A 21,079-nucleotide genomic window follows, 5' to 3' on the forward strand; every position below is an offset into this window, starting at 1 on the left:
TCAACATATGGTTTGATTAAAATCATTTCCTTATTTTCAATTATTTATTCCACCATGGCACATGCATTTTGTTTCTTTATTGTCTAAATAATGTTGTCAAATGACTTGTTTGCATTTAGGTATTTTATGTTATTTTATTTATATTTTTGTTAGGTAATAGATTTTTTGGTAACACTTTCTCCAGTTTATGGCGATGAACATGTACAAGATATCCACCTTATTCTCGTGGGCTGTAGAAATGTTTTTAAGGGACAAAACACAGTTGGAGGTAATGAAATAAGGATCACAAACAATAGATGTTTTTTCCAAATATGGATATTTTTCCCAAATCTTCTCATTTAGATAACATCATTGCTGTTTGAGCTGCTCGCGCTGAAGCTGAAGAGATGAACACCCATAAACTGAAGTGCTTTGCTAGAAGGTTAATTGACATAATATTACAACTTAAATTTGCACAAAATCATGCACGCATGAACTTGAACTGAGAAACGTTAATGTAGTGTTCTTCCTGTAATGATGTGTTCTTCCTGTAATAGTTTATACTTCCTGTGAGTATAAACGGGCACCTGTATTAGACGTCACCAATTTCTTTTGTCTTCTGAATCCGTTTGTTTGTGTACGTGTGAACGTGAATATCATGAAGAAACACTGCCAAGCGTTTCAGGAAGCATGTGTGTCTGGTGCGCTTTGTGCATGAGTGAAGAGCACGTGCGTTTAATTCTCAAGGGAGCTGAATGTGCTCATTGTGAGGATTTCTCATTAGAAAGCTCTGTTCACGCCATCCCTATTCTCGATGTGGGACATGCATTTGGGTGGAATGCTGTCGACTCTTCGAAGAAGCTGGATGCACTAGGTATGATGCATTCACGAGACTGACTACAAGAGACAGGTAAGAAGCCTTTTCCTTTCTGCTCTTCCCTGAGGGATAGTAGTTAGCGTTTGCACGAGTGCGTTCGCCTCTTGAGGGAGTTGAAGGCACTCATAGCGATGCATTCGTGTCTGTCTCGTATGGTTCTTTATAGAGGGATAGAATCTGATTTTTGAACTAAGCATGCTTTACTCTCAAGGGGGTTAAAAGTATGTTTTTTGCGATGCGGTCACAGTAACTGGTTCCACCCAGACTTGATGCTCTATAGAGTTGAGCGCCTACACTCCATGGTTAAGGTCCCTGCGGTGAGGCGGGATCGAGCATGGGGGTTGTAGGTGGAGCACAGAGGAGTCAAACAGGAAAATATTCTTTTTGGGCTCCTCTTGTTGGCTGAAATATTGCTACTTGCTCAATGTGTTGTTTCTAATTATGAGGAATCAGGGGCAGAAAGAGTGTAGTAGGCATTATTTTTTTCAGTTTAGAGTTTTTGGGAAGTTATGAACCACACCACAGACAAAGATCTGGTTTGGTGGCACGAGAGATGGAAGATCACTCAGAGCAGACTCTGCAAGTAATTTCTCTATTGACATAACTGTCCCGCTCCTATGGGCCTGATGTTTTCCCTTTTATCTCCACGCTGAGGCAGATTGTAAGGGAAACCATATTCAGCCTGTATTTTTTTAATAAATCGTCCCCTTGGAATTATAAGGTTCTATCTGGGTTCTGAGCAGTTTTGAGATATTGAGCTTCAAAGTTTTTGCATTCCATATAGCAAAAACTATATGGGGAACAAGTTTCTTTCAAACATGAAAATGACCCTAAATGTATTCTAAATATACAATATCAAAATCCTCTCAAATTTGTAAATGGGGATTTTTGGAACAGGTCAAATGCAGATAGAACCTTCTAATTTAAAAAAAAAAAACACTTTTCGCTTGGAATTATAAGGTTCTATCTGCCAAAAAATGAACTGAAGCAACAGTTTGCTTATAAACACACAGTTTGTTTATAATTTGTTTTAAAACATAAAATTAGTGTTGTAACGTGTTGACATGCATGACAAAAGTTAAATTTAATGGTTTTTATTACACTTATTTCATATTTTAAATGAATATTTTTTTCTTGTTCAAGTTAAGCATAAAAGGCAGTGCTAAATATTTTGTCCAGTGCAGATGTTAAATTTAGGAAGGAATATGATGGGTAATTTAATACATTATTGCATGAACCATTTAAGTTTAATTTTCCTTTTGTTTAGACAGAAAGCAGCTACTGTAACACATCTGAGCAGAACTTTATTCCACAGAAAGTGGGACATGTACAATGGATTTCTCTCTAGACATCAGTATGGCTGAAATAACATGCTAACGTTTATTGTTGTAATTAAGACCCCATCAATTAAATTATTGACTATTTGACCTGGAGTCGGCGGTATCGCCGGTGATACCACCTCGGTTTTTTTCTTATCAGTGTGAAAGAGACTAAAAATACTCTGTCAATTTTGGACATATCAGTTAAGAGTTACATACCATTCTAATCTGTGAAATGTCGTCTTTTATTTGTGTACAGAGTAAAAACAAAACGTTGTGCTTTTTGCAAAATAAAGAAAACGAACATGATGCGCGAGCCGCAGTCTCTCTCTGAATGAAGTCCAATCTGATAGTTCTCAGAAAATGAACTGTAACGTAGTGAATACTAATGACACAAAAATGTGACTTATGTCTAAAGAAACGTTGAAATATCAGGTTTTAAATCATGTAAGTCAAATCGAATACAAATATTCTCTGTTTATGTAATCTGTATGAAAATAGAGACATGTCAGTAGTTTGTGGCTCAGCTCATTATCTGCTAATGCGGCCACACCCACGGACCGCTCGCGCTATTCAGACGCAAATTCTGAGGCGATCAATGCAGCAGAGTGAACGCCCACATCAGCTCGGAAAAAGGCATCAAGTTTAGTCAGTTTCATGTACTTTTCATCGTTTTGAGATGCGGTGAGGAATAATTCTAAAAGGATTTACCTCAGTGGAAGAGCTGGTTTCACTTTCATTTCGAGGATGAAGCCGATGATTGTGAAAGGTAAGCTGTTTTTTATTCTCAAATTCTTTATTCTAATCGCGATATAGTGTCTGTGAATATTAAACCACAAAAAAACAAACAAAATACTTTTAATATGAATTCTGCAAGTTTTGTGTGTCTCAGTGTGAATTAATGGGGCAGATCGACGGAGGGTTTACTACACAACTTAGTAAATTGCCATATCTATTCCCAAACTATGTTGCTATACTGAGATGAGTGAAATACCATATAGGTAATATGGTATAGTAAAACACCATATAGGTAATATGAATGTTTAGACGCTTTGCATCACAGAAATACATTATTTTTAAATTGTAATATTTCACAGTATTGCTGTTTTTTTTCTGTATTTTTATCAAATAAATGCAGGCTTGATGATCATGAGACTTCTTTCAAAAACATAATAAATATAATTTATCAGCATGCTCACAGAGGGTTTTTTCTTTTATCTCACAGATTTGAGAATCATAGTGACCAGATATTGGCCCACACTGGACATTCTGAATGAATATAATGGTGAGATCACTGACGGGAAGCAGGAAAGGTTTGGAATGCCAGGTAAGTAATGTTCACTTATATCTTTGAACAGGATTTATTTCCAGGTAAAACTGTATACTCAAAATGTGCCCTCATTTATTCAAAATGTGTCTCATTTATATTGTTAACTATATTCTGAATAAACTACCAAAAAAACTACTTTGTACTTTGTTTTAGTGTCCTCTCACATAGCCTACCTGACTGAAAGGGCTCATTATGCAGGTCATTATGCGGGTCTTTGTCTTCTCACGTGTGAATCACAGCATTATTCATGAAGATTCACGCCTCCCGCATACTGTCTTTCTTGACAAAAAGTGTCTTACAAAATTTAAATCAATATATTGTTTTATATGAATGAGTAGGCAGGATAATTTTTACATAATTTTGAAGCAAAAATTCTAGTCTACAACCTCCAACACCCAGAAGTGTTGTGAACACATATTTAATATTTATTTTATTACTGTATTTCAGTGACTTAAGTTTTTTGTTTTTTCAATAACCACGCATAAAGGTTATTCTCTCAAAAATACAAACATGTACATACATGTTCCTCACATATTATGGTAGCCTAGTACGTGCTGAATACAGTGTAATGACACTTTTGCCATTAATATGTTTATAAGCAACTGAAAAAAGCACAAATGTCAGGGCATGTCAAAACTTCTCCAGGGCCCCAAAAATCCTCAGACCCCAGAGGGTTAAGGCTTAATATTGTAAAATTTAAGACATTTTAAGACTAAAAAACTGCAAGAAAACAGACAACGCTTCAGCAAAGGTGATTAACAAAGTTTAATAAACATTGAAAAATGTTTAATTGACTGTATATAATTAAAAATATTTCCACTGTTGGGCCAGTGCGAGCCAGGGCTTTCAACAGGCCAGGCTAGGCTAATAGCCTTGGACCTGTAGCACTGAGCCCAAAATCACGCTGCATTTCCACTGTCGGGCCAGAAGCTCCACAGGGCTTCACTAAAACACACCCTTAACACGCCTCTCTAGAACGTCACACAAACCCATCATTTCACCAACAAATGGAAGTTTTATCAGACAAATAATCAAAGTAATCACGGGAAACTAGCCAGATCATAAAGCGAACATGATAAAAGTGGCCGTTTGTTGGCATTTTGTTGTTTACATAAAGATTTAAACCCAAGCATCAATGTTTTACCACAGTTTTACAATAATAAGCGATAAATTGATCATAATGAATTAACTTGTGTCAAGATTAAACATTAGTCACAGAAATAAAGTGGTATTTACCGTTATTTCACAAAGAAAGAGGACGCACGTAACGTTACTTATTCAGTTGCGTCTGTTTCTGTTTATTTATAGTCACAGGACAGTATGTTTACATCACATTTAGAAAGAATTATCATTTCTACAAATTTTTCACCAAAAAGGAAAAGCTTTAGCATCCTCTCTAGTGACAGTCCCAACAATTAGGCCTATATTTTCAGTCAGAGGAAGCTCCCGAAAAGAGTTGCTTTATTTTATGATAAAATGAATGTGTGATAGCCTACATATTTGATTTGTCTGATTTCGTCGTATTTACCATGTTTACTATGGTAATAGCGCGTATTTCTATGGTGATCAGAATCCACATTGGATCACAAACAGAAGTTATTTCAAACATTCGCTGCTCTACGAAAGTGAGTTTTGAGCTAAAATGATTTTAAAAGTCTGTAATGCTGATGTTAACTGGTTATGAAATCATCCGTGGCGCCGGCGCTGCCGTCTCCCGACTCTCCTGACTCAGATAAACTCTGCCTTTGTTCGTAACCACTCCCTCTAGCCCGAGCTGGCCCGCTTTGGACCAAGGTATTCGGTGGGTTAAAAAACCCTGGCCGTTGGCCCCGAGGAAGCCCCGACAAGGCACGATCAAGCCCCGGAAGTGACAGTGGAAACGCGACTGGCCCTGGAACGCACTAGCATGCCCGCTTTAGGCCCGACAGTGGAAACGCCGCTAATGACATAACTGGAGTAAAGCAAATAGACTACAAAAACAGGACCTATCCTCTTAATAGCGCTGCTGGCTAATGTTAGTGTAGTGTGTAACTGAAAATAACTCCTCAGCAACAGATACAGCAAAACACACAAAAAGACTGTAATTCCCTGGAATTTGGGCTGCTCTGTCATTGACAGATCATAAATAAAATAGTCGATCATGACATTTCTAATAAACATCGCGTTGTGTGAAATTATTTAGTCTTCTCTTCACTGATTTAGCGTTTTCGTGCGTTTTCTTCCGTTATAGCGGTGACATGACAAAGAAAGCTGATCCTGATTGGTCCCTCGTGTGTTCCTTCGGAATGCTGATTGGCTCACGCAGATAGAAACTTTTAGAACCAAGTTAGAGTGTGACTTTGTAGATAGAACCTTTTTGTTTTCTAAAAATAAGTACCAAAATGTAAACAACTTTAAAAAAGAAACTTCACATAATGTAAATAAGTTGAATAACTCAATTTTGACAAAAATGTCAGATAGAACCTTATAATTCCAAGGGGATGAAATGTTGAAGGTTTGCATGAGTGCAGAGATGTGTTGATGCTTCCATACTATTTTTGGTTGAGGCGTCCTCATGAAGGCTCTTATCCTGCCATTTAGATCTTTATGCTACTGCATCACTCCTGAATGGCAAGGCATATGACAGTGTCAGGCTCTCTGTGAGTCTCCTTGGCTACTGCAATTTAACTGAAGCTTTATTAGGCCTCTTCTCGCTAGAGAGTCGTTCTGTTAAAACAATATTTTGTCAATATTTTTCAATATCTTGTCTTATTTTGTACAAGCTGCTGGCTCTATTATGTAGCCTCCTTGACAGGAGTAGGACAGAGTGCTGAGGCCTCCGTTCTATGGGCTCAGCCAGAGCATTGCTAGGGTTCCTCTCATTATAGAGAACAATTCTGTTAGAGGCTTTCACTCTCCCGAGTTCCACCCAACATTGTGTCAAGCTGCTGGCTCTATTATGTAGCCTCCTTGACATGCATAGGACATAGTGTTGAGGCCTCCGTCCCGTGAGCTCAGCCAGGGGCTAAGTTGCCAGGCTCTCTGTGAGCCTCCCTGGCTACTGAATGTTAAACTGGAGTGTTGCTAGGCCTCCTCTCGCTATAGAGAGCTGTTCTGTTAGAGGCCTTCACTCCCCTGAATTGCATTATATTAAGTTTGAAGCTGCCTCACCCTAATGACGGGGTCCTTAAGTAGGCAGCTCCCTTATGTTTTGTGAAGTTGCGGCTGACTCCCCCAGAGGTTGGGTCCCTAAGCAGGCAGCCCCTTCAAAAGTCACTGCAATTCACTAAGGTCAAAGCAGGCAACTCCCTTAGATCCTGAAGTTAGCTGCCTCCCCCATAAATGGGGTTCCTAAGCAGGCGGCTCCTTGAACATTGCTATCTATTAAGGTTGAAGCTGCCTCACCCTAATGGCGGGTTCCTTAATTAGGCAGCTCCCTTATGTTTTGTGAAGGTGTGGCTGCCTGCCCAGAGGTTGGGTCCCTAAGCAGATAGCCCCTCATGAATCATTGCAATGTACTTATGTTGAAACTGCCTCCCCTTTTAGTTAGTGGGTTTCTAAGTAGGCAGCTCCCTTAGGTCTTGAAGTTGTAGCTGACTCGTCCCAGTGCTGAGGGCTTTAAGCAGCTCCTTCATGAGCCAATGGTTTAAGGTTGAATCTGCCTCCCCTTAATGGCAGGTTCCTTAAGTAGGCGGCTCTCTCACGAGCCTTGGCAATACATTAAGGTTGAAGCTGCCTCCCCTACAGTGGGTTTTCTAAGTAGGGAGTTCCCTTATGCTTCATGAAGCTTATTCATGAGCCATTGCAGTACTTTAAGGTCGAAGCTGCCTCCCCCTATGGCAGCGCCCTTATGTGTCCTGAAGCTGAGACTGCCTCCCCAGAGGTTAGGTTTTTTAGCAGGCAGCTCCTTCACAAGTTCAATATACTTTTTTGAAGTCTAACTTTCTTATCTATTAAAAGGGGAGTAAGCTTCTTAATACCAACAAGGTGGCAGCTTCCTCTTAGTGTTGGGTTCAGTAAGCAGGAAGCTCCCTTGAGTATTGCCAAGGCATTGGCTTCCTTAAGTTGGAAGTCCACTTTGAGGCTGGTAGAACAAGTTGCACCTTCCCCATTATGGGTTCTAAGCAAGGTCCTTCCACAAATTCATATTCCGTGGCACTGTGCCATAACGGTACAGGTACAGGTCCTGGTTGTCATAACACAAATCAAGTTTGTTCAGAATACACTTAAATGGTTTAAAGGGGTCATGAAGTGGATTTTTTTTATTATGTTATTATGTTTCATGAGGTGCACTTATAAATAGCACCGATGGTGTGAGGACCCTATTGGAATTGCTCCGTTTATTATTTAGGGCCCAAGCCACTGGTGGCGCAGAGCGCCCTCTTGTTTTTCTAAGGATTATTATTATTAGGGCCCGAGCACCAATGGCGTGAGGACCCTATTGTAATTGCTCGGCCAATTATTCTTCTTCTCTGAAATGAATCGCATTTTTGAGGGCCTAAACATGCTCGAAAACTCATGAAACTTTGCACATGCGTCAGAAGTGGTGAAAATTTACATCTGATATGGGTTTCAGAATTAGGTGTGACAAAATGGCTCGATAGCGCCACCTACAAAATTTCAATTAAGCGCCCTTCGTCCTATGTTTCACGTACAGTTATGAAATTTGGTAGACAGATATAACAGCCCAGTACCTACAAAAAAGCCCCTGAGTGCAAAATCTGTAAACCCAACAGGAAGTGAGATATTTTGAATTTTCTCTGCAAAATTTTGGCAGTTTTTGCCATTTCCAGACATTGTACTTTAACGAACTCCTCCTAGAGTTTTTATCAGATCAACATCATATTTGGTCAGTCTAATCTAAAGGCCTTAGCAACGTTAAATTGCGAAGATCTAGAGTTTTCGCTGAAGGGCGTGTCCATGGCGGCCTGACAAAGTTTGATGTTTCGCCATGAAACAGGAAGTTGTTGTAACTCGGGAATACAATGTCAGATCTGCTCCAAACTTCACATGTTTTATTAGAGTCCTGGCATAAAGACATCTACATGCATATATTAAGTTAGTCATGAAAGGGGAATCACATTTTTGAGGGCCTAAACATGCTCGAAAACTCATGAAACTTTGCAGATGCGTCAGAACTGGTGAAAATTTACATCTGATATGGGTTTCAGAATTAGGTGTGGCAAAATGGCTCGATAGCGCCACCTACAAAATTTCAACGAAGTACCCCTGACCCTACGTTTCACGTACAGGTATGAAATTCGGTACACACATCTAGGAGCCCAATACCTACAAAAAAGTCTTGGAGTGAAATCTGAAAACCAACAGGAAGTCAGATATTTTTAATTTTCTTTGCAAAAAGTTTTTGCCATTTCCAGACGTTGTACTTTAATGAACTCCTCCTAGAGCAGGGGTTCTCAACCTTTTGCAAGCTGGCCCCCCCCAAAGCTGGTTCATTGCAGTTGGGGCCCCAGATAGATAGATAGATAGCCCTAGGCTATTATTTTTAGGCCCACATTATTATTATTATTATTATTATTATTATTATTATTATCATCATCATCAGTAGCGGTAGGTAGGCCTATTATCATTACTAGGCTATTGTTATAATTGGCAGTAGCACCAGACTTCTAATGTGAGCTTGCAGGCATTATTATTATTATTATTATTATTATTATTATGAGTAGTAGTAGGCCTATCATCATTACTAGGCTATTGCTATATAATTATATTACATGGTTACATGCTTTATTGTTGTTGTTGTTGTTGTTGTTATTATTATTATTATTATTATTATTATCATCAGTAGGCCTATTATCATTACTAGGCTATTGCTATAATTGGGAATTGGCACCAGACCTCTGATATTAATTTATGCTTTATTATTGTTATTATTACTAGGCCTAATAGTAGGCATCATCTGCATTTTTTACAGAAGCTTGCAGGTAAAGGAAAGCTTTAACTGTAGCCTATATTCTGACTAGTTTATTCGTTCATATATATATATATATATATATATATATATATATAACTAAATACGACCTCACGTTTTATACGTTTGCAGCCTCTGAAACTTCCGTCCGTCATAAAAATTAATTCGGATGGTTCGATTTTCTGCATTTTTCGCATCCGTAGCAAATATTTTGATGGGTGTTTTTGACAATTGAGAGCCACCAAATGACGAATATGAAAAAACGAATATGACAGTTTCGGACTCAGTCAGGGTGCAAGGACCTTAAACTTTTGAGGCTTGCGCAGCTTCTCGAGGAGAAATCAAACAAATGAGCGCCGTTTTCTAAAGTCTATGAGCGCAGCACACACAAATAAACTAAATTGACATACTGCAGTTAAATTTCAAAATGTGGTGTTTTTATATTTATAACATTTGAATACAGTTCAGCAACATACATCACACGACCTGACGACCAAGAGAGCTGACAATTGACCATCACTTAATTTACCATCACCTCGCGATTGAAAATGTGACACTATTGACAGTTCAACAAACAAGTTAATAATATTCACTTACATTTAAAAGTCACTTACATTTTAGACGAAATAATGACTGTTTTGGTCTATTTTAGCAGCGAAAATAGATCCGATGAATCCAAACAAAGATCACAACATAGCGCATCTTACAGCAACACTCAATCGTGTTTTGAATGATTCAGTGTTTGAACAAATCGTTTGAGTCAAAGATTCAATGACCCATTCACAAACATCTGTCTCATTTTTGATGAATCGGCCGTTTAAACGAATCATGAATGAACGACTCAATGACTCGCTTAATAAAACCGCTTATCACCTGCATTTGCGCTCACTATCGACAAACCAATCAAATTTGTTCAAAACTTTTTTTTTTTTAAATCAGTCCAAACACATTTTAATTTTATTCAGGAGTTATGTATATACAAAACTATAACTTTTTATGACAGTAGTTTAGTGATAAAAAAAATTTGCAAATTTTTTTTTCTCAGGTTTTTTTTCCTCTCAACCTGTAGCTTACTCGCGCCCCCCCCCCCAGGAGAGTGTCCGCGCCCCACCGGTTGAGAACCACTGTCCTAGAGCTTTAATCAGATCAACATCATATTTGATCAGTCTAATCTAAAGACCTTTGTGACGTTAAATTGCAAAGATCTTGAGTTTTCGCTGTAAACCATTGTTCACTGTTTTCTTAAGGCCAACGGGTGGCGGTGAGCCCGGGTGCGAGGGCCGTTTCATCGCTGCTTGCAGCTTTAATTATATTTAGATCTTTTCCCATCACATGAAAGGTTGCAGTGATAAGCAACCGACAGAGTTGATGACAGTCTGTTGATTGTGTGTATGCAGTGATCTCATCATTGTAACTCAATTCCTGCACTCTCACAAAATGCTTTCACCACAACTAACAGCAAACGTGAATACAGTAACAGCAGTTTTGGCAAGTGTCCAGATAAACTAGCGCTGTGTGATTGATAGCTTTAGCCATTGTAAAGGGAGCGTACTTTGATCGCTTTCTGTATGTAATTTAATCACAATTTAAAAATCTGATTATTTTCATGCTACTAAGAGAAACAATGTGAAGTTGATCGTTGATCGTCACTGGCTTGGTTTACTGATGCATAATAAAAAATAAAAAAAATAAAAAAAAAAATTGGACTCTCATGCTGAGAAACTTCAAATAAAGGTTTCTCATGCTTACAAACTGCAAATAAAGTGCAAAAAAAAAGAAAAAAAAAAGGAAAATTTACGTATCTTTCTAATATAAAATGGAATATCTTATGAAGGTAATAAGGTGCGGGTTCATTCTTTTTGGGTGATGTTTCTCTTTGTAATTTTTTTTTTGTTTGTTTTCTGAGTGACATGCACAAAAATAATGACTCGTAACTTCAAATCTCTAGCAAGGATAGTCAAAAGGTTGGTATTGTTTGAAAGAAAAAAATCGTATTGTTTTAAATAAAAAAAAAAAAAATTAAATTTGGACATTCTCATGCTGAGAAACTGCTGATAAAGCCAAAAAATAAAAGTTTGCTCAAGGGAAATTTTACATATATTTCATATTTGACATGCAATAACTCAGTGAGGAAATAAGGTAGGAGGAGATGTTTTGGTGATGTTCCACTCTATGTGAGCTGTATCTGGAGCAAATTTGGTGGTGATCCCATAAAGAAATTAAAAGTTACAGCATTTGGAACCAAGGTAGCCTTGTTTATCCATTGGCACCCCCTGATGGGCATTTTTAAAATCGTTCTTTCACGTAGTGTAACTCATGATCGTCTTATTGGATTATGTTGATCTTGGACTCATTTCAATTGAAAGAATCCACTGTAAGTAATGATGTGTTTTCTACAATCTATGCATGTTTCATGAAGTTATAAGCAGAAATGCGAAGTGATAGCTACATTTTAGTTTTAGTTAGCATCTGTGTGCCTATGGGGTTTTATGTGTCGTAATTGCGTGATTAATATCTTGTGATCGGCTTATTGGATTATGCTGTTGGACTAATTTTAATCGTGAGAATCTGCTGTAAGTAATGATGTCCAATTTTCCACAATCGGAAGTAACTTGAAGTTACAAGCCAAAACGTTACATAAATGATGCATTGGTTTATTATTTACATTTATTGAAAAATATGATTATTAATTTTTTTATAGCTAGGTGGTGCCCGTGGGTGGTACACTCCGTTTTAGAGCGATGACTCAGCACTTGTTAAGAGTTGAACAAAATTTTTGGATGCATTAAAAAGCTGAGTTTCTAACTTTAAAATGATACCTTTTGTGTTATTCCTGTCAGTGGTTGTTTAGTAATTTGATTATGATTTTTTCGTGGGGAGTGGTGTTCCGCCGGCAGAACACTTTGGGCTTAAGGGGTTAATGACGAGGACGTTTTAAGTTATGGAACTTGCAGGATGTATTAATGACACAAAGACCTCTTATATGGCAAAAGATCAAGGAAAATGTCATGACCCCTTTAAATCATATCTCACGGGCAGATCTTTTTCAGTCTGCACCGGGAATTGTAATTCATCAAGATCACATCTTCCTTGGGGGTCCCACAGGGATCGATTCTTGCACAAATACTTTTCTCTCTATATGTTATCCCTGGTTTCCATTTTCTGAAAACAAGAAGTATAATTTCATTGCTATCCGGATAATACGCAGATTTGCCAGTGAGACAGTCAAATACTAATACAATAGACAATTTATTAGCCTGTTTACATGACATTATAGCTTGGATGGCTGCTGACTTCCTGAAGCTTAATGATGACAGAACTGAGGTTATTGTATTTTTATCTGCCGTTGATTTTGAGAAAGCGATCACTGCAGTCATATGCACATGAATGGACGGCAGAGCAATGGTGCGCCTACAGAAAATACAGATTGCAGCTTCTAGATACTTTTACTTGTTTTTAAGGGGTTACACAATCACGCTCCTGCTTACATTTCTCATATGCTGTTAGTCTATACTCCATCTAGATCCTTGAGTTCAGAGAATCAAAATCTTCTCTGTGTTGCCAGGACAAAATATAAACATAAGGGAAGACAGAGCTTTCTCCCAAGTTGGTCCCAAACTCTGGAACGATCTCCCTCTTTCTGTTAGATCAGCCAATTCATTGCCCAAGTTTAAAGTTGTTAAAAACACCTTTTAAATACCATTTGGGAACTTTCATGAACAGGCGTTGATCGCTACTATGTCTATGTGTGTAACAGACACACCAGGCTCTACACTCACCCAATCACAACGCACTCCCTCTCCTGAGTATTAACCAGCCACACCTGACACTCATCAGCACTCATCACCACAGCAGCATAAAACACACTCCTGAACAATCACTCTCTGTCCGGTCTTGTTAATGCATACTGACCTGTTGTGCTTACCTTCAGGACTCCCTTGTATGACTACTTACCTGTCTCCAGTGTCCTCTGTGATTCCTTGTGTCTCCACGTCTCCTGTGAGTTTCAGTGTGTTCGTCTGCTCTCCATCAATCTGCATCCACACTCCCTGAGAAAACAAAGACAAGTATCAGATCCAGTATCACGTCCAATCTACATATCCACCTGCTTCAACTCACCTGCACTCTGCCTGCACGCTCTGTTGTCTTCAATAAACTCTGTTTACACTTACCAGTGTCTCCACTCCCTTCTGTACGTAACAGAAGACCAGACCTAAACTGACTGAATGAACAACATGAGCACTCCGGACCCGATTCAAGACCTGGCTGATGCACTTCGACGCACATTCACTTCCACGGTAACAACACCAGCGAGCACTTCCGCATTCACCGCTGCATCTCCTTCACCATCTGCGGTCACCAGTCCCATGGCCAAACCGGCGCCCTTCACTGGTCTGGCGGAGGACTGCAACGGTTTCCTCTTGCAGTGCACGCTGGTCCTGGAGATGCAACCGCACTTATACCCGGATGATAGATCAAAGGTGGCCTTCATAATCTCTCAACTCGATGGAAAAGCGCTTCGATGGGCTGAACCTCTCTGGAATCTGAATAATGCTGATGTATTATCCTTGTCGAGTTTCATTTCCCACTTCAAGGAAGTTTTTGGAAGGCCCGCTTGGGATTCATCAATTGGTGAGAGATTATGTAAATTGAAACAAGGTTCACTAACTGTTTCTGATTATGCCCTCCAGTTTCGAACCCTAGCTGCTGCAAGTGGCTGGAATGAACAAGCCCTAATCACCACCTATCGTCAAGGCCTCGATCCACGATCGCTGCATGCGAGGATTCCATCGGGTTTGAGAAATTCCTCCAGTTATCCATCAGGTTCGCCACTCGTATGCAGCTGTGCCTTGAAGAGCACCAGGGCCAGCCGTTATTTCCATCCAACCTCCGTCAGCCAGAATCCGTCAGCTCCCCAGAACCAGCAAATGATTCCATGCAAAGAGAAAACTCTCGTCTTTCGTCGACTGAGCGACAGAGGAGGCTGACCCAGAATCTTTGTTTATATTGTGGCCGTGCTAGGCATTACATCTCTGAATGCCCCATACGTCCAGTTCGGCCAATGGTGAGTGTCATTCTGCCCACAATGAATAAGATGAAACCACTCACAATTGTTGTAAAACTTACTGCTGCTGAATTCTGTCTTCCAGTCAGTGCGCTCCTCGATTCTGGGTCAGCTGGAAACTTTATCTCCGGAGCCCTCTGTCGCCAGCTTAACCTCAAGACAACCCCCACGCCGAAGATCTACCAGATCCACGCGGTAACTGGAAAACCCTTGCGGAAAGTACGTTACAGCGTGGGACCACTTCTTCTCCAAGTTGGAGTTCTCCACATGGAGGAGATCCAGCTGCTGGTTCTGGAGGATTCAACAGCTGACGTGATTCTAGGGCGCCCATGGCTTGAGCAGCACAACCCCACCATCTCCTGGAGGACAGGAGAGATCCTGAAGTGGGGTCACCAATGTTTCCAAGACTGTTTTCCTGAGTTCCTAGTGTTCAGTTCTCCAAGTTCCAAAGAAATCCAAGTCTGTGCTACTACAGTGGAAAGTCCACTTGAGAAACGCTCTACTGACATTCCTGCCTGTTATTCCCACTTCAGTGATGTCTTCTGTCCAAAACAAGCCTCCAAGCTGCCTCCCCATCGGCCATGGGACTGTGCCATCGACCTCATCCCAGGTGAGCCAGTGCCCAGGGGGAAAATATATTCCCTATCCGTCCCGGAGGAGAAAGCCATGGAGGAGTATATCGACGAGGCTCTAAAACAAGGCTACATCCGACCGTCCACTTCCCCTGCTGCTTCAAGCTTTTTCTTCGTGGCGAAGAAGGACGGAGGCTTGCGGCCCTGCATTGATTACAGAGCTCTCAACCAAATTACCATCAAGTTCCGTTACCCCCTTCCTCTCGTCCCATCAGCTCTGGAACATCTACGTGGCGCCACTGTGTTCACCAAGTTGGACCTCCGCAGTACGTACAACCTCATCAGAATACGTGAGGGGGACGGGTGGAGGACAGCTTTCGTGACATCTACTGGCCATTATGAATATCTTGTCATGCCGTATGGACTGGTCAACGCCCCCTCCGTATTCCAAGACTTCATGCATGAGGTGCTCTGGGAGTTCCTGCACAGGTCCGTCCTGGTCTACATTGACGACATTTTAATCTACTCCCGGAGCATGGCCGAACATCGCCAGCACGTTGCGGAGGTCCTCCCAACGCCTGAAGGACTACCACCTTTTCCTAAAAGCCGAGAAATGCACTTTCCATCAGCCCTCAGTGCAATTTCTCGGATATAACATCGATCGCAGTGGCGTCCGCATGGACAAGAGGAAGGTTACTGCAGTAAAAGAATGGCCCATTCCCACATCTGTAAAAGAATTACAAAGATTCCTGGGGTTTGCAAACTTCTATCGACGTTTCATCCAAGGCTACAGTTCCATCACCAGTCCACTCACCAACCTCCTCCGTAATAAGCCCAAGTCTCTGTCCTGGACTCCAGCCGCCACACTAGCTTTTGAAGCCCTCAAGACGGCGTTCACAACCGCTCCCCTCCTGGCTCACCCTGACCCAGATCTCCCCTTCGTCGTCGAGGTCGACACCTCAACCACCGGAGTGGGAGCGGTGTTATCACAGCAGCAGGGGAATCCCAGAAAACTCCATCCGTGTGCTTTCTTCTCCCGGAAACTCAACCCGGCGGAGGTAAATTACAACATCGGCAACCGAGAACTTCTCGCCATCAAGCTCGCCCTGGAGGAGTGGAGGCATTGGCTTGAGGGAGCGAAACATCCATTTGTGGTCCTGACTGACCATAAGAACCTGGGGTATTCACGGGATGCCAAGAGATTGAATCCCCGCCAAGCAAGATGGGCTCTGTTTTTCACGAGATTAAATTTTACCATCTCTTATCGTCCTGGATCAAAGATGTTAAAACAGCGCTTCTGGTGGCCAAATATGACATCCGACGTCAGGAGGTACGTACAGGGGTGCAGGGAATGTGCCATCTCCAAAAGTCCACGCCATCTTCCCTCTGGTAAACTCCAACCTCTGCCCGTTCCCACTCGTCCTTGGTCACACCTAGGAGTGGACTTTATCACTGACCTTCCAGTCTCCAACGGATGTACATGCGTGCTGGTTATAGTAGATCGGTTCTCCAAGTCCTGTCGACTAATTCCCCTGCCTGGACTGCCCACAGCTATGGAAACCGCGGAGCTACTGTTCAACTATGTGTTTAGATACTATGGATTACCTGAAGATATTGTATCTGACCGTGGATCACAATTCACCTCCCGAGTCTGGAAGGCTTTCTTCAAACTCCTAGGTGTGGCCATAAGTCTCTCCTCTGGCTACCATCCACAGACGAACGGGCAGACGGAGAGGAAGATACAGGAGATTGGCCGTTTCCTACGTACCTTCTGTCACGGTCACCAGGACTCCTGGAACCAGTTCCTGGGCTGGGCCGAGTACGCCCAGAACTCTCTCCGTCACAGACACGCCAGGCTCTACACGCCAGGCTCTACACTCACCCAATCACAACGTACTCCCTCTCCTGAGTATTAACCAGCCACACCTGACACTCATCAGCACTCATCACCACAGCAGCATAAAACACACTCCTGAACTCTGTCCGGTCTCGTTAATGCATACTGACCTGTTATGCTTACCTTCAGGACTCCCTTGTGCGACTACTTACCTGTCTCCAGCGTCCTCTGTGATTCCTTGTGTCTCCACGTCTCCTGTGAGTTTCAGTGTGTTCATCTGCTCTCCGTCAATCTGCATCCACGCTCCCTGAGAAAACAAAGACAAGTATCAGATCCAGTATGACGTCCAGTCTACATATCCACCTGCTTCAACTCACCTGCACTCTGCCTGCACGCTCTGTTGTCTTCAATACACTCTGTTTACACTTACCAGTGTCTCCGCTCCCCTCTGTACGTAACAATGTGAATGTTTCCTTTTATTTTGTTCATTCTTCATGTATTCATTAGGGGTGGGTGATATGAGCTAAAATTCATATCACGATATTTTCCATTGTCCAGACGATATCAATATTATATCGTGATATGAGAAAAAAAAATTGGAATCACATTTTAGTAGACCTTAGTTAAATTACAGGCAATATATTTATCTTAACTAGGGGTGGGAATCTTTAGGCACCTCATGATCCGATCCGATTCTAGGAGTCACGATCCGATTCCAAAAGGATTCTTGATACTTTTTATTCTTATTAATTCATTTGTTTATTAAATATTTTATTAATTACATATGGAATTATAAGTACTTTTTAAATAATGACAAGTTAAAAAATACATTAATACAACTTTAAGTTAAGATTTTTATATAGTTACATACATTTTCAAAACATAAAAGCAAATAGCCTAGTAAATAATAAAGAGAAACAACAAAACATTACAAGCAATAAACAAAGAGTGCTTTCAGAACATTTCCATTCAAGAGCTGTAAATGATTTTTTACTTTCTCAGCTTTATGGTTGTTTGATTATTACTGATGACATACTGTAGCGGGAGATCTCTAAACTGCATCCAGACTAATACACAGATCTCTTTTGCAGTAACTATAAGAAGTTTCTGTCCTGTCTGTCTAAGACTTAAATACATAACTGACTGTGTTTATATTATTTTCGCGTCATAAAAGCATTTTGAGAAGTACATTTAAGCACTAGTCGCACACGTGAGAGCTCTTCACAAAGCGCACTTGAGAATTTGAAATCGAAATGTAATGAAGTGCAAATTTAATGTGCTTCTGCGGTTAAAATCTAAGCTCAGAATCGATCCAGAATCGTTGCATCTATGCATCAATTTTATTCTCCCACCCCTATTGCCAATATGCACGCTTGTTTGTTGATGTTGTGTTTTTGAGTTGGCGGTTTGAGCTCTATTCATTTGAACTGTTACAATGCTCTCTGTTTGATTACTATGCCTGTGTAGTGAGGTGTTGGACACGGTAGAGGACAAAAAGTTAAACGTTCATCGGCCTCGACTCTGTATTGTCATTACTAGTGTTAAAAGTTGTAAAGTGTACAAAATTAAACAAAACAATATAAATGCAAAATTTGAATTCATGAATATTTAACGGTATCCACGGTATAGCAAAATCTATATCATGGCACAACATAATACCGGTAGTCACTTTCATACCGGTATAGCGTTATTCATCATGTTTGATTATGTGATTGTGAAGCACTTTGAGCAACATCTGTTGTATTAAATTGTGCTATACAAATAGAAAGAAAGAAAGAAAGAAAGAAAGAAAAAGTTTTTTCAGTAAATTCAAAGTGGTAGAAACATTTTTATGACGGAAAATGATGTCAGTGGAATTGAATCATCTTGAGCTAAGGAATCAGAGGGGGAAAAAAAAATTGTTTGTTGTTATTAGCATAAACATGAGTGAAAATTTGGACAGTTGGTGGTGCAAGAGGGATTGGGTTATAGACTCCAAAATTGGTGTGGTTAATGTTCAGACTGTCCAATATCTGATTACCAAATTACACAACTTTTTACCATATGGTTCTATGGACTGCCATACACTCAAGAGAAGAAGAAGAAGAAGAACGGGTACAATAGGTACCTATGCACCTTCGGTGCTTTAAAAAGAAAAGACTAACGGATACAATAGGTGCCTATGCACATTTGTTTCTTGGCCCCCTAATAATAAAAAGAAAAGCAGTATGATTGCAATAGGGTTCCGGCACTTTCGGTGCTTGGACCCCTAAAAACAAGCAAATTACAGGCAATAGGACAAATAAACACAACAGAACAAAAACACAAATAGTGTTTTTTTTTTTTTTCTTTTCTTTTCTTTTTTCCAGGTAGGTTTAGGTGTAGCCTAGTATTCAGGTAAGAACTGCTACAGAAATTGAATAAAGTCATTAAATATATAAAAAAACAAAACAACAACAACAAAAAAAAAAACAGTAGTTTTCACAGTATGAATTAAATTAACTACAAAAGCTATTTGGTCAAAATCAGGGAGTGATTTTATTTTTTTCTTTAGTTGTTTGATTAATATTTATGACACAGACTGTACCAGATAGGGCTGGACCAGGCTGCGGTCACTTAAAGACCGAATGCACAGGTCCAATATATTGACACACTGCCCGGCCAAAAAAAGTCGCTGTTTGGATTTAAAAGGGACCTATTATGAACGTAAACATCAGGGAAAGAAATTGCATGTGTATATTAGATCTGTGTTTTAAAGTGACAGCAGTGTAATATACAGTTCCTACTGCTTTATATGCTGTTAATGTAAACCAAACAACAGAAAAACAGAAAACCACTCACTGCTCTTGAGTAGCTTCTTTTAAGCTTCTTGGATCATTATTGCAGTGATTATTATGTTTCTAGCATGTTATATGTTTGGCAACAGTTCATCTAACCCTAATTAATGAAGTTGTGTAGTTTCATTTCTTAAACAACCATGTAGGAAGACACATCATGGCCATATGAAGTAGACTTTACAGAGTGCTTGACTCTTGCATTGTCAATACAAGATCTTGAACAAAAAATTGATGCACCTATTAATTGGAAGTATTTCCATCAAATATCTTAATCTATTATAGACTTAATCTATCCATAGATCTTTTATTGAAAATGCAAGAGTCAAGCACTCTGTAAAGTCTACTCCAGCACATTCCAAAAGACCTTCAATGAATTTAAGGTCTGGACTCAGAGGTGTCAATTCATGTATTAAAATGATTCTTCATGCTCCCTCCCAACCATTCTTTCGCAATTTGAGCCTGATGAATCTGGACATTGTCATCCTGGAATATAGCCATGGTGTGTCTTCCTACATGGTTGTTTAAGAAATGAAAAGCTACACATATAACATGCTAGGAACATAATAATCACTGCAATAATGATTCAATCATTGACTCTTAAGCATTTGCCTATCATTTGCCCCAAACAGCAACTTTTTTTTTATCGGGCAGTGCATATACAATATATACCATGGTTTGAAAAATAAATACTTTCAAGTGCAAAATACAGTTATTTGCATTGCCAATCTGTCAAATGCATAAAATTATAATGAGAACACTATTGTAATAGAATGTTGTGAATTAATTGTGCTTTAGTTGCCACCGAAGAGCGCATCTGACTAGCAAGGTCGAGTTCACTTTTCATTTGCATTAATATTATTATAAGCCTGGAATGTCTAAACCTCCTCCACTGCCCGTTTCACGCATCAACACTTAAAGTGTGTCCGAAAAGTGAGATAACATACTCCTAATATAAGTTTTTTTTCTTTTGGTTCCCCTCGCTTAATCTTGTCACATTTGTAATATATTAGTTACTTGAACTATTGTGTTATGTAGGGAGCTGTTCATAAAAACTTTGTTTTTTGGGATGGAAGGGGTGACTTTGCCATCGAATGAGTAGAGGAGCTAAATAACAATTCAAACTGACAAGACATTCGAACTGAATTATCATAGGCCCTGTTTACACCTGGTATTAAGATGCATTTTGGTCGATTGGATCACAAGTAGACAAGGGAGACACATACCTGTTTATACCTGGTATCTCTCTTGTCCACTTTCAACCACTTCTGTCCTGATTTCTTTGAGGGAAGTGTGTATGTTCGGGTAAATGTATAGGATTTTTCAGATCTTTCGATCTAATGGACAAAATAAGCTCATGCAATTTACATATGAAT

The 21,079-nt window shown here is 39.9% G+C and overlaps 2 protein-coding genes and 1 long non-coding RNA gene across 6 annotated transcripts in view; 2 read left to right on the top strand and 1 right to left on the bottom strand.

The window, feature by feature from the left end:
- LOC127506353 (uncharacterized) overlaps nt 1-21,079 on the top strand; it is a 253,846-nt gene that overhangs the window by 220,062 nt on the left and 12,705 nt on the right. The gene's annotated exons all lie outside the window — the stretch shown is intronic.
- mppe1 (metallophosphoesterase 1) overlaps nt 1-21,079 on the top strand; it is a 157,818-nt gene that overhangs the window by 124,034 nt on the left and 12,705 nt on the right. The window lies entirely within an intron of this gene.
- The window catches only part of gnal (guanine nucleotide binding protein (G protein), alpha activating activity polypeptide, olfactory type), a 150,174-nt gene that overhangs the window by 22,027 nt on the left and 107,068 nt on the right, over nt 1-21,079 (bottom strand). The window lies entirely within an intron of this gene.

This window comes from Ctenopharyngodon idella, chromosome 23 (assembly GCF_019924925.1).
Source record: "Ctenopharyngodon idella isolate HZGC_01 chromosome 23, HZGC01, whole genome shotgun sequence".
Classification (NCBI taxonomy): Eukaryota; Metazoa; Chordata; class Actinopteri; order Cypriniformes; family Xenocyprididae; genus Ctenopharyngodon; species Ctenopharyngodon idella.